Source organism: Peromyscus maniculatus, chromosome 6 (genome assembly GCF_049852395.1).
Source record: "Peromyscus maniculatus bairdii isolate BWxNUB_F1_BW_parent chromosome 6, HU_Pman_BW_mat_3.1, whole genome shotgun sequence".
In the NCBI taxonomy this organism is placed as follows: domain Eukaryota; kingdom Metazoa; phylum Chordata; class Mammalia; order Rodentia; family Cricetidae; genus Peromyscus; species Peromyscus maniculatus.
Window position 1 is genome coordinate 37,609,529 of NC_134857.1, and position 17,675 is coordinate 37,627,203.

Genomic DNA, 17,675 nt, shown 5'->3' on the forward strand with positions numbered 1-17,675 from the left:
GAGTTCCTCTTCTTTTGTAAAAAGTCAATTGTCCGTATCAGAGCATAGCTTTTCATATAACATTACAAAGTTAAAAATTAAGTAAGTAATTTACAAATGTAAGCCAAGTGGCAAGAGGAACTGAAGACAGCCCAGAGAATGAGAGCCAGGCAAATGGAGGTGGCTTTCCAAATTGGGAACCGTCCTGGCTCTCTACACTATCCACTATCTCTCTGTGATCGTGGTGATGATGGAGGCTGATAGTACTTCTGCTCGTACTGCCAGTCTGCTCTCACTGTTTGCATCCAAAGAGACACCGACATTAAGATGTCCAGGAGCCAAGCATAGACGTGCACACCTGTAATTCTAGCACTTCGGAGGCTTAGGAAGGAGGACCCTGGGTTTAAGATCAGCCTTGGCTACATAGAAGAGCGCTTTAACAAGACGATGGCCAGGGGCTGGAGACGTGGCTCAGAAGTTAAGTACATTGACAGCTCTTCCAGAGAACCTGGGTTCAGTTCCCAGCACCCACATGGAAGCTCACAACTGTCTGTAACTCCAGTTCCAGGGGACCCGACACCCTCACACAGACATACATGCGGGCAAATAACCAATGCACACAAAATAAAAATAAATTGTTGTTTTTAAAAATAGGTGATGGCCACAGAGATTCAAGTACATTTTGAGTGCAGAACATTTTTCCCGCACCTGCCTCTTCCTTAGTCCTTATTTTCTGGTCACATGGCCTTAGTTAGGGCATCAGTGTTAGCATAGTGTAGCCGCATGAAGATGCCCACACGTTCTTTGTAAGTCACAGCACAGATGATGAACCCTGACTCCCCAGGAGGACTTCACCATGATGGAAAGATAAAATGGCATTGGTTAGGGCTCAATGCACAGGTAACTAACTGCAAGGTCACTATAGGAAATTCAGGTTCACGAAGAGCAAAATCAGAGCAAGAAAAGATCTTGGATGAATGGGACATTTTCATTTTAAAGTATCTGCTCCTAGTTTTCAAATACAAACAATAATAATTTATCTAGAAGTGGTGGAAAGGCAAGGAATATGCAAGTGATTCGTGTGTGCTCTTCACAGTGTGGGTGTAGTGTGGGGAAGGGCGGCGAACACTGAGCGCTGGGGAACAGCATATGTGGCTGCTTTTACAATGAGGTATTTGTTCATTTTCCAAACATGTTTTTATCCAGTCCCAGATTCCTGCTAAGCTATATTGGCATAAATATTATTTAAAAAAAAGTAAAGAGGCTGAAGGGCGGTAATTTAACAAGTTGTTGCAGGGTGGGGGCATCTTGAAATAACAGTGGTTGAAGAAGGCCACATGCTTGGCCAGGGTTCTCAGTTTAGAGCTGAGTGATGAAAATGAGCATTTTCAGAGCCGAACAAAGAAAATTTCAGACAGCGAAAACAGAAAATCCAGAAGCTCTGAAGTTAGGCAAGGGCTTACCATGCTTGAACAGAAAGGAGCCCAATATGGCCAGATCCAGGCTGCAGACTACTAGTGTTTTGCCAGGAAAGATCTGGAGGCAATTCACAAATGCCATGAAATTTTAAAGAGATGTCTCATGGCACTTGGGAAGAGGGAGATGTGTCTTGTCAGTCATTAGCAATGAGATCTGTGATTTGTTCCCTTCCAGAGTCGGTGGCATGATGAATGTTCTCATCCTGAATGCAGCACCGGACATTGTCTCCTTGGGCCCACATTGATCACTGCTAAATCGGCACAGGCTTTTGCACAAATGAGAATTCCAGCACCTGCAAGGAGAAAGTAGATGATATATCTTTCATCCACAACTTTAAGGCTCGGGTGGTCCTTCTGGTTCCCGAAATACCCTTCTTTCATACAGGTGCCTCAGCTGCTGTTTTTGCTTCATGAAATGGGAGAGTAATTAAACACAACTCAAATGGGAGATTGTGGGAGGGTTGCTGTGAAGGTTACTATAAACCCCTTTAAAATTAAATATACCTATTAAGAAATATTTAATGTCTTTCTACTAAACTAGGCACTGTGAAAATGAGGAGAGAGAGAGAGAGAGAGAGAGAGAGAGAGAGAGAGAGCTTCTTTTATGAGGAATTTACAAACTGTTGATAGAGAAAAGACACATCAACAGTAGAAATTTAGGGTAATGTAATGAAAGAAAAATTTCTTTTGCTTAGGATACTATAAGAATCCAAGATAAGAAAGCATCTGTGTGTTAGGGCCAATGCTAATTGTACAGTGAGCATACTGTTCAATATACAGGACATAGAAGGTAATAAACATGTCAAACAGAAAAATGAGGTAGATATGTGTTGTGATTTAAAAGTGGGGGATCTCGAGGCAAGAGAGCCAGCAGGGCCTTCTGTGTGGGTGGCAATAGGCAGAAGGCCAGTGTGTCATGGGATATCACACCAGGGACAGAAGCACTCACATAGATCACTTCCTGGATGTTTTAAACTTACCAAAGAAGCAGTTTTATTGTCCTAAGAAAGCAAGCACAAATAACTATTTTTCATAAATATCACTCTGCTAACTATATTCCAGAGAGAAGAGATCAAAGGCCAAGCTATAAAAGCACATAATTCATATGTAGCTGCATTAGACCTTGTGCAGGGAGAACAGTGAGGGCGAGAAGGTGATGTGTGGAGAACTCGGGCTGCACCTGTTGTGGTCTGTGACTACTCCCCGGGCTCACACATGCCTAGCACATCCCTGCCTGGAGCGTTTGCTATCTGTGTTGTTCTTCCCCAGACATCCAGAGCTCACTCCCTGGCCACCTTCAGTCTCCTTTCCACATGCTGCCCGCTCACTGAGTCTTTCTAGAATGCCCTCTAAGAAGTGGCAGCCTCCCTTACACGCCTGCTTCCACTCCACCTCACCAAGCTTCACCGTTCACACGCCCATCTGCGTATCTCATTCACTTACCATTTACTCGTTGTGTTCCTCTGTTTGAGTCTGGATGATGTGAGGTCGTTTTACAACTTCATTCATTTTTTTTTTTCAACTCCGGTGCCTGAGAACGTAATAACAACTAATAAATATATTTTGGATGAATCATTTGGCCCCAAGTGCGTGTGTATCCTCTGTCCTTTGGTCTCAGTATGTAGCAAGCAACTCAGAGAACATCCGCGCCTCTGTCCCATCACCACACCCACTGAGTCGATAATGTTGCTGAAACATCACAAATCTGAAGGGACCTCTGACTACCATCTCCGGGATGAATTAAGCGCTTGGACCACTGACTGGGCATTGATTTCTAGAAATAATTCCAAGTGCTTGGCTTGTTGGCTGTAGGTTGCTTGCTTCAGTTTTTGAGGGCTAAGAATTTTTGTGAATGAAAACGCACTCTGTTTCGTATAATGGTGTCGATTCAAGTCCACATGTGGGAAAGAGGCAGACTGCCTGCTGCTTAATCACCAAGTCAGAACCATGCTGGAGTGCATTCTTGGGGAACTGGAGATGCTGAGTGCATGCTACCCAGAGTACAGAGAATAGCACACAGCACCTATGTAAGCTTGGGAGAGGTTCTCACTAGCCGGTCTGTGCCGCCTATTGGTTGACAGGGCACTTAGAAAAAAAATAAAAAGTAAGTTTTATTGGTGTAGTTTCAATATTGGCAATCATGGACTCTAGGCTGAGAACAAGAAATCTTCTTTAAAATTTTGTTCTTTGTTTCCTACATACATGCAATATGTTGTATACATATCCATAACCTGTTACCTCTGCTACCGCCTCTCCTTTTCCTCTGAACCTCTTCTTCCAAACTAGTCCTTTGGTGGCTGCACTATCAAACAAAGTGAGTCCCATCAACGGCTCCTCAGGAAGGTTGGGACCTTGTGGGCACCTCCCCTATCCATGGTGGAATGTTCAAGAGTCCAATCTTGTGGAGAGTCCATAGCTGCTCTGTGTTCATGAATGCAATGGACATGTCATGTCATGTCTGGATGCCGGCAGACGCCTCTCCATCTTCTTGCTTTTAAATGTGTTGAACCCCCACTTCTGAGATGTCCCTGGAGCCTTTCGGTGTGGTGTGTTGCAGATATCCCATTTAGGGCTACGTGAACAGTCACTTTTCTCAATGACTTCCACCGCATAGGAGACTCTGTACGAACGGCTGCCTTCTGCAGAGAGCCCCTTCTCTAACCCAAGCTGAGGAATCGGAAGTCTATAGCTATAAATAAATATTTGGAATGCAGTTTGACGGTGCCCATCCAGGGAAATAACACTAGTATGTTCCTGTGGGGTATACATGGGCTGCAAAGAGGGTCCCGAGAGAAATTCAGATAAATAGAGCTTAAGCTTTAAGCTGTTTGTGCAGAGAGTGGATACAAATGGTACCAGAGGAAGTTAGTTTAGGCTGTTTGTGCAGAGAATAGATACAAAGGATGGCTAAGAGGAAGTTAGCTTGGGTTGTTTGTATGGAGGTTAAAGACGAATAGTGAGAAAAAAGTTAGCTCAAGTTATTTATGCTAAAAACAGGAGATGATGTCAGGACATAAACGACTTGTAAATAGGGTGACCTTTAAAATGATTGGTTGGTTTCTTCACCCCCTCCTAAGGTTCTGAGGTTTTCTGGTATAAAAGAGGCTTACTGCCTATCAATAAACGAGTTCCTGCTTGACTTGACTCCTATGTCTTAATCGTCTCCGGGTAAGAGGGAGGCTGGGGAATGGGTGAGCGGCGCAACTTACTTTTCCTCGGTTCCAGGCCACCTCTGCACAGGTGACCTAAGTTCCCAGTGGGGCAGGTCCCCACATGTTCCCTCCATGCTTTTCTCCCCACATTTATAGCACCAGATGAGTGTTCCCTCCTTTGGAAAAGACTTCCAATCCAATCACAAAGTGATTATTCCCCAAATAGTCACTGCACCCGTGGGCATATCTTCTCTGGCAGATTGGTATTATAGCACACATGATCGACAGCTGAGGTTTCTCTCCCTGCAGCCTGCAGAATACCTTGAAGCACTATGAACGCTAGCCAGAGGGAAGAAGTTTTCAGCTCAGTTCCAGCTTGATTTCTCCATGTTCTGTAACTGTGGGGGTTTTACCATCTCATTCTGGTGGGCAACCAAGAACAATGATGTCTTAGTTACTTCTATAGCTGTGACAAAACACCATGACCAAGCCACTCATAAAAGCAAACATTTAATCATGGCCTCACAGTTCCAGAGGGTTAGAGTCCTTGACCATCATGGTGGATGGAGAGTGTGGCGGCAGGCAGGCAGGCATGCATGGTGCTGAAGCAGTAGCTGAGAGCTCGCATCTGATCAACAAAGCATGAGGCAGAGACAGAGATAACTTGGGACTCATTCTCATTGAAACCACCACAAATGGCAATGACCTGTACAGAGAAAAAAATACTTAAAAAGCAGAAGTTGAAAGGCTAAAACTGCTTTTAAGTAACGATGATGCCTTCTGGAACAATACTCATAAATATTCTTAGGAAAACAAAAATAATCTAGTATCAAAACACAAATCCAATAAAAATTATCATACATGAAAAGAAGCAATAAGACTTGCAATGAAAAGAAAAATCAATTGAAACTGACCCAGAATTAACAGGTGTTAGAATTAACATTGGTAATAAGTTAAAACACTTGTTGTAACTATAGATCATGTATTTAAAGAATAAGATCAAAATGTTGAGGAAATTTCCCAAAAGGCCCAAATTGAACGCTAGAGAAGAACACACTGCTGTGAGACATGGAAAATATATTAGAGGAGATTAAAGAAAAAAAAAACCCTCTAGAGGAAAAGACAGTGAATGTAAAGACACAATGTGACTATTTGAAAATAAAACTAAAGGAAACAAAGAGAATTGACTAAAATGAACACAGCATCAAGGAGAGACCATGGGCCTGCTTAGTCGGCCTAAGATACATGTAATTAAAGTCACTGGTGGGCAGGAAGAAGTAAGGAAGATGAAAGAAGAAATAGCTGGATGGCTTCTAAATATGATATGAAGCATAAATCCACAACGCATGCAAGAGCTTGGTGAGTCACAGGCAAAATACACAAGAACACTGAGTCAGACAAATCACAAATTTCCCAAAACCGCTGATAAAGAGTAAAAATGTTAAAGCAACAGACCAAAGACATAATGCTTATAGAAGAGCAAAGACAAAGTGGAGAGAGTTCTCATGGGAGGTGGGTGAGGAGAGGACCCACCAGTAGGAGAAAAAAGTCTGTTCTAAAGTTCTGTGTGCACAAAATATTTTCTGAGAAACATTGTGAAACCAAGCAGTTTTCAAATTTACAAAAGTCAAATAAATTTGTAACATGCCCACACTATTAGAAACGGAAAGAGAGAAATGTGTTAAGTTTGTGAAAGAGACAGAAAACTGATGCCAGAGAATGGCCTTAAGGTTTTTGATTCTCTAATAGAAGTGGGTGGCATGAGTTCCAGGGAGGTGGATTTGGGACTTCTGGTTACTTCAGTCATTTCTTGGAAGCTACAAATAAGCAGGGAAAACAGAGGCTCCTTGTTTCTTGGTAACTGAAAGGACAGCTACAAAAACTAAGAATTATTAGACACAAAATTACTTCAGAGATGGGAAAAACTGATACTGGAGGGATATGGGGTCCAAAGATTTTTAGGAGAGAATTGTGATGCACAATTGGCAGTTATAGAAGGTAGAACCTAGAGCTGCAGAGATGTCTCAGTAGTTAAGAGTACACACTATTATAGAAGACCTGGGTTCAGTTCCCAGAACCCATGTGGTGGCTCAAAACTGCTTGTAACTGCAGCCCTGGGGGATCCAGAGCCTCTGGCCTCAGCAGTCATCTGCACTCATAGGTACATGTCCACACATCTGCATGCAGAGATACATGCATACACACACTTTTTAAATGATACAATTTAACAAGAAGGAAGAACTCAACATTGATACTATTAGTAGAGCTACACAGTCGCAGAAAAACAGCCAGGGTTTTCTCTAGGATGAAATTCCCAAGTCCTCACTGTGTCCTCATGCCAGGTGGCTCTTAGCAACAGACCGACACACTGAACGACAGGGACTTTCTCAGCTTTCCAGTGTTTGTGCTATTTTAATGAATCTGAGTTTCTGGGCTGTAGACTCACTTGATGCATCATTCGCCTTCTCTCACAGTCCTTTGTGCGTGCTCACTCCGCTCGTCAGTATTCTTCGAATTACACTCATCCCAAAACATCACCTGTCATTTAAGAAATACATATTTTATCGCTAGTGTCAAGGCTTTGTTCATCATGTCCCCTTAGAGGACAAATTTTTATCTGAACACTAGTTCTTTACAATGCAAAACAAATCACTGCTCTTTTCCAGCATGTTATGGCTTCCACTTTCAGCCTCATCACCAGCCCAAGAACTAAATTATAAATCCCTGGAGAATGAAGGGAAATATACTGAACCTCTAGCTCTAATGCACACTCTCATTAAAAATTTTCTCACCCTGGTGCTGAGGGACCACTCAGAGGTTACTAGCACTGGTTGCTCATGCAGAGAACCTGAGTTTGGTTTGCAGTTCCCTGCACCAATATGGTGGTTCACAACCATCTGTAACTTCAGTTTTAGGAGATCTGACACCCTCTTCTGGCCTTGGTTGGCACTGCACACACATGGTGCAAACACACACTCAGGCACACACATTCAAATTAAGATCTTTTTTTTTAAGATCATCATTCTTGTTGATCAAGAATGAACATGTTTAGCAGAAAGAAGTGATATAGATGTAAGATTGGTCAATAGGTAACAAATAACAACTAGATCGTTATGATTTCATTTAAAAATAAATGATAAATTTTAAATCAAGTTTGTAGCCAGATAAATTTTAAATCAAGTTTCTCCAGTCCTACCAGGCCCAGTGGTCAGGACGAATCTCTCCCACCTGTGTCCCATAGCCACTTGGTCCCAAGGAAACACACAGCACTTTTTAAAGATTAATTCATGTTAATCACCATACAACTCCTATTATTAGTGGTATTTGATGGTGACTGTCATCCCTGTTTCAGAATGACTTGTGTAAATCTTGGTGACACTGAGCAGTACAAATGATGCTGTCAGCCGAGGTTAATGGGGCAAATTTAACACTGTGCACTTTGGTTATGGACGAATTTGTGCACTGTGCTGTGCTACTTAGGCTCTCCTAAGAATTCAACCCTGACAAAATTGCAACTAAACTTTAGGTATGTTTTATTCTACTCCACTGGGAACACTACTTATTTACCAAGAATTTCTAACTTTAACAAGCCAACCTTTTCTCAAAATACTTGAGATGTGCAGTGCAACAAAGTTTTCTCTTCAGCTGTTCTAATTAAGAAACTAAGTTTGAAGATGATAAATGTGGTGGTTTGAATAGAGTGGTTCCATTAGGCTCATAGATTTGAAGGCTTGGTCACCGGGGAGTGGTGCTATTCAGAGGTGTGACTTTACTGGAGGGAGTGTGTCACTGAGGGTGGGCTTTAAGGTTTCAGAAGCTCAAGCCAGGCCCAGTGTCTCTTTCTCTCTTCCTGCTGCTTGCCAATCTGGATGTAGAACTCTCAGCTATGTCTCCAGCACTATGTCTGCCTGCATGCTGCCACACTTCCACCGTGATGATAACAGACTAAACCTCTGAACTGTAAGCCAGCGCCAATAAAATGTTTTCCTTTATAAGAGTTGCTACGGTCATGGTGTCTCCTCACAACAATAAAGCACTCATTAAGACAATAAAACTATTACATAAGGAAAGAGGTTTCAACATACAGAAAAAGGTTATTATTATGCATATCAAAAGTCTAGAGATACACACATATATAGTATATGTATGCATATATATATATATATATATATATATATATATATGATTACACTATCAAGAGTCTTTTAGTATTTCTAGTTAGAAAAACACATTTTTAAAATTTTAATATATTCAAGTCCTTAAAAGACATTTTAAATTTTTGGAAATTTTATTTATTCAACCTAAATGCTTTTCTTTAATCAGGTGCTAGTTGAAACAAAGGAGAACATAAATCAGAAGAGAGTTGGTTGCTAATCTGTGATTGCTGGGTCTGTGCCTGGAACCTTCCTTTCCTTCCGTATCACAGTGCTCTCTCTTGTAGTGGTGATGGAAGATGCTGAGGTGGAGTTCGGGACAATGGGAGGAGAGTTGTCAGTCAGCATTGGAGGTGTCAATTTCTACCCTTAAGATAATGAAATGGAGGTGTGGGGAGGGCAGTACACACCCAGGCCCCACAGAGACAATGCCTATCTTAGCTTGGCATTCTTGGTATAGCCTAATCACAAGACTCAAACTCCAGTGACACAGTTTGGCTCAGCTTGAGGTGCAAAGTGCAATTCCTCTGAAGGGCATTAGATACATTCGTCAAATGTGAGTGATTAACTTGCAAACAAGCTACTTTGATTTTCAGATCATGCAACCACCTGGCCTGAAGCAGTCAAGTCACGAATATCCGCCCCCTGTGTTTAGTCCCACTTCAGAACACTGAATCAGGCAGTCGGAAATCCCTCCTCTCTGCCTGGAGCTCAGATGTACTCCCAGCTAAGGCAATTCACGCTTCTGCCTGCTGAACCTCGGGAATGAGGAGAAGATTGGTTCTCCAGCTGGGATTTCTGTTCAGCACACAGTGACGAGAGCAGCTTGGGGTGGGCACTTTCTAGAAGCTTCTGTTTGCACCAAACCCTGCATCATAAGAGGCCTCTGCTGCAGGATACCTTCCTCTGTAAGTGACTCATTATTTCTAAAGATGCTATATGTTTACAATATGGTAACTGAGGAAAGGCTATTGTGTATCATATCCCCAAGATTTTTTTTTTTTTTGGTTTTTCGAGACAGGGTTTCTCTGTGTAGCTTTGCGCCTTTCCTGGAACTCACTTGGTAGCCCAGGCTGGCCTCGAACTCACAGAGATCCGCCAGGCTCTGCCTCCCGAGTGCTGGGATTAAAGGCGTGCGCCACCACCGCCCGGCTCATATCCCCAAGATTTTATTGCAGAAACGGAAGGCTCCTAGCCACCCATGCTGTTGCTGTTGAATTCTCACATGGTAGCAGCTCTAGCATGTTTGGAGACACCTTCACGAGACAGTCCAAGGTGTCTGTCTCCACAAAGACCAGCTCTCACCATTGATAAGCTTCTCTTTTGTAACTGCATCTTACATGAGCCAGTCCAGTCCTACATAGAAGACAAACATCTCTTCCACATTACATTTGTGCAGCCTCCCTCAACTCCTGCGACCACTTACTCTGACTTCTGAGACACCAAGTTCTCCAAACCCTGAGACCCAACAGCATCCCATGGTGGAAAAGCCTCCCTAATCCTACTCACTACTAACTTATCTTCCCGACACAGCTTCTCCTTCATGGGCAAATAGCTAATTAATCTGACAAACAAAATTGATATCTTTCAAATGGTTGTCAGCTGTCACAATTTGTGCCAAATTCATAGATTACACGCACTGTTATTAACACAGTATTTTTATTCAAATTGACTCACTTTTAAATAAATAATTGCTTCATTGTAATTATAATCACAATTTCTTTAAAATAAAAGTTTTATAGTATCCTTTGCTTAAATGTGTGTTCAAAGAAATGCAGGTGTAAACCTTCAAAAAAAAAAAGCTCATCCTCACCAGGCATGTGAGTTCATGTCTATAACCCCAGTAATTTAGGAGGCTGAGGCAGGAAGATGGCTGTATATTTGAGGACAGACTGGGCCACAAAGTGAATTCTAGGCCAGTCTGGGCTACAACCTTATCTTTTTTTTTTTTTTTTTTCTGTTCTAAAATGTTTTATTGACCAGATGAGAAATCAGCTTCACCACAGCGCATGCCTACAGCCCTTGCAGCGAACAGCTGTACACAGCATTGTCCCTTCAGTCCCTGTGAACATCAAGGTCCAGCCCTTCCTCCCTGAGCTCCTGACCTTGGGGCCTGGGCAAGGTCGCTAGTGAAGGTCCCTAGGGAAGGGTGGGGTGAAAGAGGCAGGGTCTGGGTCTGGGTTGGAGAGGAGGGAAGGCAGAGGTGGAGGGAGAGGGTGTTACATGGAGACGGCTACCTCTGCCTCCCTCCCTTAGAGGGACTGTCAGGAGTGGCTAGAACACAGCACTACCCTGGGCTAGGCTGACACAGAGAAACTGTCCATCCCAGCCACCAGACGCAGGGTTAGGACCGGAATTAACCACTCCAAGATCTGGACCACTGATAAATGTGAATGCATGTTCAAAGGATTTCCTTCGGATCTCCCTTTTCCCATCAAACAGGGAACCTCCAGACTTTGGGGTCCTCTGACTGATCTCCATTCCAGGTGGGACAATATCAGTTCCACATTCAAAGGCAAGAGGCCAGAGAAGGTGCTCCTTCCTGTGGCCTACAACCCTGGTCGGCACCTCTACCTCCCATGGGGACCCTACAGACTGAGATACCTTGGTTTTATTCTGAAGGGCACCAAGAAGCTCAGCCTCCTTTCCAGAGGAGATTCTCTGGTATCCCATAAACCACAGCCTTCCCTGGCCCAGTCCTCATCCTGCCTCCCTCCACCTCTGCTACTTTTCTCCTCTGGGCGCAGGTGTCCTGGCCAGTAGACGGTGTACATTTGGCCTAGGAACAGAGGTCTGTGGGGGTGAAGTGTTGGGGGAGAGACATGGTCTTTCTAAAGGGGTGACTAGACAGATGTCTCCTAAAGGTAGTGGTGTCAAATGCCAGGCAGGAGGAAGCCCTTAGTGGGGTAGGAGCTCAGGCAGACCCCTAAACTAAGAGAAACCGGATACCCAGGTTGAAGTCATTAGTGATGTGTGCCAAGGCTAAGCGAGAGAGAATCTTGGAGGTGCTCACGGCTTCTGGGAAGGATTAACAACAACAACAACAAAACACAGGAGTAGTCAGGGTGTGCAGGCAGTAGCGTTCTTCTCTCTGAGTGAACCAAGGCACCAGCTCCTTGTCCAAAACCAAAACCTTTGAGCCCAAAGCTTTTAGCACAGCATCCTTTGCGGTAGATCTCACCATCTTTGTCCACTGGGGTGGTCAACTCAAGGCCTTTGACACATCAGGAGCAGAACTTAGGCTAGGACTTCCCAGCACTAACCACCTTCTCCACAGCATAGACTGCCTGCCTACTCGGAGCCACCAATCTTCTGGGCAAATTTGGATGTGTTGGGGTTGGTGATGGGCCTGTGTCCGGGGGCTTCCTCGTGCTTGTTCCCAGAGGCTCCCCCTTGTCCGTGCTCAGTGTGCCTGAGCCCTGCCTGTAACCACTGCCTTTTGGCCCATACTTCTTGCCATAGCACAACTTGCACTGGATCTCTTCTCCATGCACGGCCACGGTGGCGCTGTCCAGATTCTCCTTGCAGACCACGCACAGGAAGCAGGATTTATGGAAGCTGTTGCCTTTGCACTGACCTCTTCAGGAAAGTAGACTGTCTTCTGGCACACCCCACATTTCTTGCCTCCTCCCCAGTTTGGCATTCTAGCAGTTGTTGGAAGGCTCCCCAGGGGTGGGGGTTGAGGCTAGAGGGTGGGAACACAGCACTCCCGGAAGGGGTGACTGACTGCCCCAGGCTGCACCCGGTTTTGCTCCCCGTCCAGAAGGCATTTCCCGCTCCATGCCAACCAAGTAGGCTGCATTAGAACCTCCAGTCATTTCTCTCCTCTGGGTTCTGACTCTCACGGTGAAGCCCATTCTTCACACCAACCCCAAGAGATAAGCCCGTTCAGTTCAGTTTGCACTGTCGGGGTCTTCTGGAAGCTTCAGTGGGTTGTGGCAGCCTTAACCTACCTCCGCTGACTCTGTCACTGTCCTGAGTAGAAACATTTATGCACTTCCCACTGACATCATCTGTGGAGACTGAACTTTTCATTTGCTTTGAATCTGGAGACAACTTAAGGATCAACAGAGTGAAGAGAATATTGTATGCTCATAGTACTATGAAAATTTCCCCAAAGAAAGCTAATGTTTCCCAATAGAAATGGGATGCAAGCCAGGATAAGTCGGCTAAAGCTGGCCAGTCCCTCAAGCTTCATGCAGTGCAAGACAGCCTATGTTACATCCCCTTGAACTGGAATTGCAGGTTGTTTTGAGCCACCTGGCCGGGTGCTGGGAATTGAACTCAGGTCCTCTGGAAGAGTAGTATGTATTCTTTACCACTGAGCCATTTCTACAACCCTCTTTTTAAAAATTAATTCAGGGTCTTCCTATGCAGTCTTGGATGGCCATAAATTCACGATCCTCCTGCCTTCAAGAAACAAACTATAGCCTCTTACTTTGCTATTTGTAAAATATATCATAAATTATTGTGAACTGTTTATCTTACTGCATTGTAGAACATTATAACTCATTCCTCTTTCCTACCTGTTTTTTTTGCATATGTCAGTGTGAGTGTACGGTGTGCATATGTATATGCATGATTGCATGTGTGTGGGTGCACATGTGTGTGACTGTGTACTTGTACATCTGTGTATGAAAGCCCAAAGTCGATGACAGTTGTCTTCCTCAATTGCTCTGCACTGTTTTACCTGAGGCAAATTCTCTTGCTGAACCTGAATCTGATTGACAGCTTGTCTAGGTTAGCCAACTTGCCCTAGGCATGCCCAATCTCCACCTCCCAATCAAGGCAGGCTCCCATACCCAACCTCTTCAGGCTTCACTTTTGTGTGGCAAACACCCTATCCACTGAGCCACATGTCCAGTCTATATCTGTGTTGTGGTTGGTTTTTTTTTTTTTACCCATTATTAACCTCCCTTCATTCTCTTTCCATTCTGCCCTTCCTAGCCTCTATTAACCACTTCTATAGAGTCAGTATTCCTAGCAAGAACATGCAACATCTGTTGTGCTGCAGAAGTTTCTTAGTGTTTATCCCACTAACCCTTTGTTTATTCAATTACAGTTGTGAAGGAACAGAACAAAGAATCCTTGGTCTGAAAAATAGAGAATTGTGCATTTTTTTCTTTCTCAAATACAGCTTCTTTTATCTTAAAGGAAGTGTTTCAGAAGGGAGGGCCTCTCTTTGTAATGGAAGGATAGAGAACTCTGGTTTCTCATTTCCTGTTTCAGTACAATCATGTTATTTTTAGCAAACTCCAGAATGGCTTCCTTCCTCCTCTGAATGCTTTCCCAACATTTGCTGTGTTCATCTTATGAGAAAGCCTTCCTCAGATGGTCTTTATATCTGGTATGGAATCAGCATTGAGGATGCTGATTTGGAATTCCATCAGCACGATGGAATCAGCGTTTAATTATTTATGCATATTAAACACCTGTAATCAATGCAGATTCTGTTACATGAGCTGCTTCTAGGATTCCTACTGCTTCAGAATCCTGGGCTAAGATGAATGACCAGGTGTCTCATTCTGCTATCTCATTGTCAGGATAAAAAGATGTATTGCTTGAGAGACTAGATCAGGTTTATCCCGCCTGAGACTGAAAAGGAGGAGTGAAATGTGAAGTTCCTCTCAAGCAGGCCAGTTGCCATTTGAAACACGGGAGCAACACCTCGCCGCACTTGTCTACTTTTTGTATTTCCTTTTCTCAAGACCTTAAACAGAGCCTCTCCCGGGAGAGCATCTTAATTTTGTCAAAATCCCAACTGTCCTGGGGTCAAGGTGATGGTTTTATCTCCTGCATTTTTACAGAACACAAACTTCTCCCAGATCTCTCAGCAGATTTTAAGTCAAATCACGATAATTCTCTGACGTTTTTTTTTTTCCTCCGCAGTTCCTGGTGCTGAATTATATGATTGCTTTCTGTGATAGGAAATAGCTTTCCTTTAATTCCTGGGTACAGTCTGAGCAGACAGAAACGTGAGCAGCCATTTACCTGTGCACCTAGGCAGAATGAGAAAATCCTTCCGGAAGATGGTGAAACTCAGACTCCCTTGCTCCTAAGGACAAAGTTTGTGATCTTGGGCCAAAAGGCAGATGGCGGCTGTGGACAATGTATTAGAAGTCCTAGCCATTCCCCCATGTTTAATAATACAATGGAGACAGACATACTTTCTATTTTCCCTTTCTGATTCTCTATGGCTACAAATGCCGTCAGTGAGCAGGGCCTTGACTTCACACCCCTCTCCATACTTCAGCTGACAGGCGGTTTCTAAGAAAATGTATTCATGTCAACCTCAAATTTTAAATTATTCACCAACTCATCTCGGAATAAAGTCTAAAATTTCAGCACTGCTTCAACATAGTTTTCGACAAGGCATCCACCTAAGTTACTAGCTTCAACCTTTGTCTCTTGACTTGAGCTGAATAGAACAACTTTGGGGTCCTAATCCCAGCATACAAGACTTGATTATATTCTAGATCCTAAGTATTCATGCCTCATCTGCTCCCAGAACCCTCATATCCCTTACCTAAGTAAATCTTACTCATCTTTGCTGTATTGTTTTAAATGACAATGGGCCCCCATAGCCTCATATATTTGAAGGCTTGGTTGACAGTTGATGGAATTGCTTGGGAAGGTATTAGAGGGTGTAGCCTTATTGGAGAAGATGTGTCACTGGGGTGGGCTTAAGTTTCAAAAGCCCACACCAGGCCCAGTCTTTCTCTTTCTGCCTACAACTTACTGATAAATTGTGAGGTCTCAGCTACTGTTCTAACACCATGCCTATCCCCTGTGGCCATGCTAAACCACCATGGTTTTTGTGAAGGCAATACAGACCCCATTTTAGGGTAGGGCCACCATCTTAGACCACCTTCTGTACTCAGTTCCAGGAAGGACCTCAGGAATGTGCCATGACAACTTGAACAGATACAGAGTAGTATGCTCCTGTAGACATTCTGTCTATGGCTTATGGCCCTTGGAGATATCTAAATAATCCTGCTGAGCAGTCCAGATAATCCTGTTCAGCAGGTTGTGGTTCCCTGACAAAAAGTCTAACCCAATGATTTCAAATGTGGTTCCTTGACCAAAATCTAGACCAATAGTTTCAAAAAATCACCTTGCCCCATATCCCTTCTATCCAACCCCAAGTTACTAAAGCATGTAATTCCCAGCTTGCAGATTTTCCCTATAAAAACTCTATACACCTGGGCTTGCTGCCATCGCTGCATTTCCCTCTATCCATCTGGCGGTGGCCCAGGTTGAACCTGACAATAAAAGGACCCTTATGTGCTTGCATCAGATACCGGCTCCTTGGTGGTCTCCGGGGGTTTTGAAAAATGGGCACAACAGTTTTAGCCCAGGGCAGTGTGGCTACACAGCTGCCATGACAGGCTCAATAGAAACCAGTCAGAGAGTAGGCCTAAGTTTCCGTTTACTCTAAGGCAACACCTGGTTCCAGGAAAAACCACAAACTGCCACCTCCCAGGGATGAGCCAATCAGCTACCAGGGGGAAATACCTAACATTCCAACCTAAGGGGAAAGACCTGACATTCCAAACATTTTCGACTGTTATAGGTAAGATCTCCAGATGTCTCTGAGCCCAGCACACACCTATGCCCATTTGCCAAGACACCCCTAGCCAAATGTCAGCCAATCACGGGTCCTGAACCCTGGAAATCCACTCACCCCAACATCTGCTATGATAAAATCCCTACCCCGACTGGACTCAGGGCTCTCTGCTCTCACTACTGCATGGGACAGACGGAGAGCCCAAGCTTGAGCTTAAATAAAGGCTCTTTGCTTTTGCATATGGACTCAGTCTCTGTGGTGGTCTTTGAGGGGTATCTGCAATCTGGGCATAACATAAACAAGCTTCCAATTGAATGCTTTTATAAGTTGCCTTGGTCATGGTGTTTCTTCACAGCAATAGAACAGTGAATAAGACAATCCCTGTCAGCTAAGATGTGGCTTCCTTTTAATAGCCTTTTCCAGACTTCCCAAGCTGTGTTTTAGCCTCTCCTCTGTGCTCACCTAAACTCCAATACTTAGCTCTGTTCCAGTGTTGACCATATGTACTCAAATTCTCCTTATGAACTTTCCCATAGCCTTGGTGAGTCTTTTGCCCTCTCTGTAGCCTTGTTTAGCACAATACAATCGTACTGCTGTGATAGTCATCCACGGTCAACAGTGGACCTCACAAACAAGGGTCGTCCCTTTAAAAGTGTACTGCCTGGTGATACGTATAGTATGCTGTAGTGGTAAAACAATGATGATCTTGTCTGACAATGTCTCAGAGTCCACCTTGTTCTTGAGTGACTTACTCATGGCTTTATGAGCATGAAACTGGTACCTAGTCACTCCTTATGGACAAGAAAAACCATAGCAAACAGAGAGTATGCCCACCTGCAGAACTTAGTAACAGACACAATGTCCTTTTCACTTCCCATCCAAAGGACATACCTCTCCATTGTGTCACTGACGTTGGGTAAATATTTTGGAAGTCTGTAACACAAATTGCTAAGTGGTCTTTTTATTAAAAACCCAGAGCCTGATATTGGGATAAATGCTGAAAGATTAGAGAGACAAAGGAACAAGCCACATCTTACCTTCAGGACTCCTCAGCCTAAAAAAGCCTTAGCTCATAGGCCTCTAGCTGAAAGGGGTTCCTCAGCCGAAAAGCTTTAGTTCCTGTCTCCTCGTGCCTTATATAACATTTTGCTTACCATATTGCTTACTTCCTATTGCTGGGATTGAAGGCGTGTGACTTCCCACATACTGGGATTAAAGGCGTGAACTCTTGAGTGCTAGGATTAAAGGTGTATGTCTCCACTGCCTGGCTCTGTTTCTCTCCTAGACTGAATCAATCTCATGTAGTCAGGGTGGCTTTGAACTCACAGAGATCCAGACAGATCTC

The 17,675-nt window shown here is 43.8% G+C and overlaps 1 long non-coding RNA gene and 1 pseudogene across 1 annotated transcript; both read right to left on the reverse strand.

The window, feature by feature from the left end:
• Positions 1–950: 950 nt before the first annotated feature.
• On the reverse strand, positions 951–7,097 carry LOC143273732 (uncharacterized). Its single transcript, XR_013051920.1, has 3 exons — positions 7,056–7,097; positions 2,901–2,988; positions 951–1,750 (listed from the first exon to the last, which is right to left on the reverse strand). It is a non-coding gene; the product is annotated as an uncharacterized LOC143273732 (long non-coding RNA).
• Positions 7,098–11,689: 4,592 nt separating this feature from the next.
• Positions 11,690–12,406, reverse strand: LOC102921732 (cysteine and glycine-rich protein 1 pseudogene; annotated as a pseudogene).
• Positions 12,407–17,675: the final 5,269 nt, after the last annotated feature.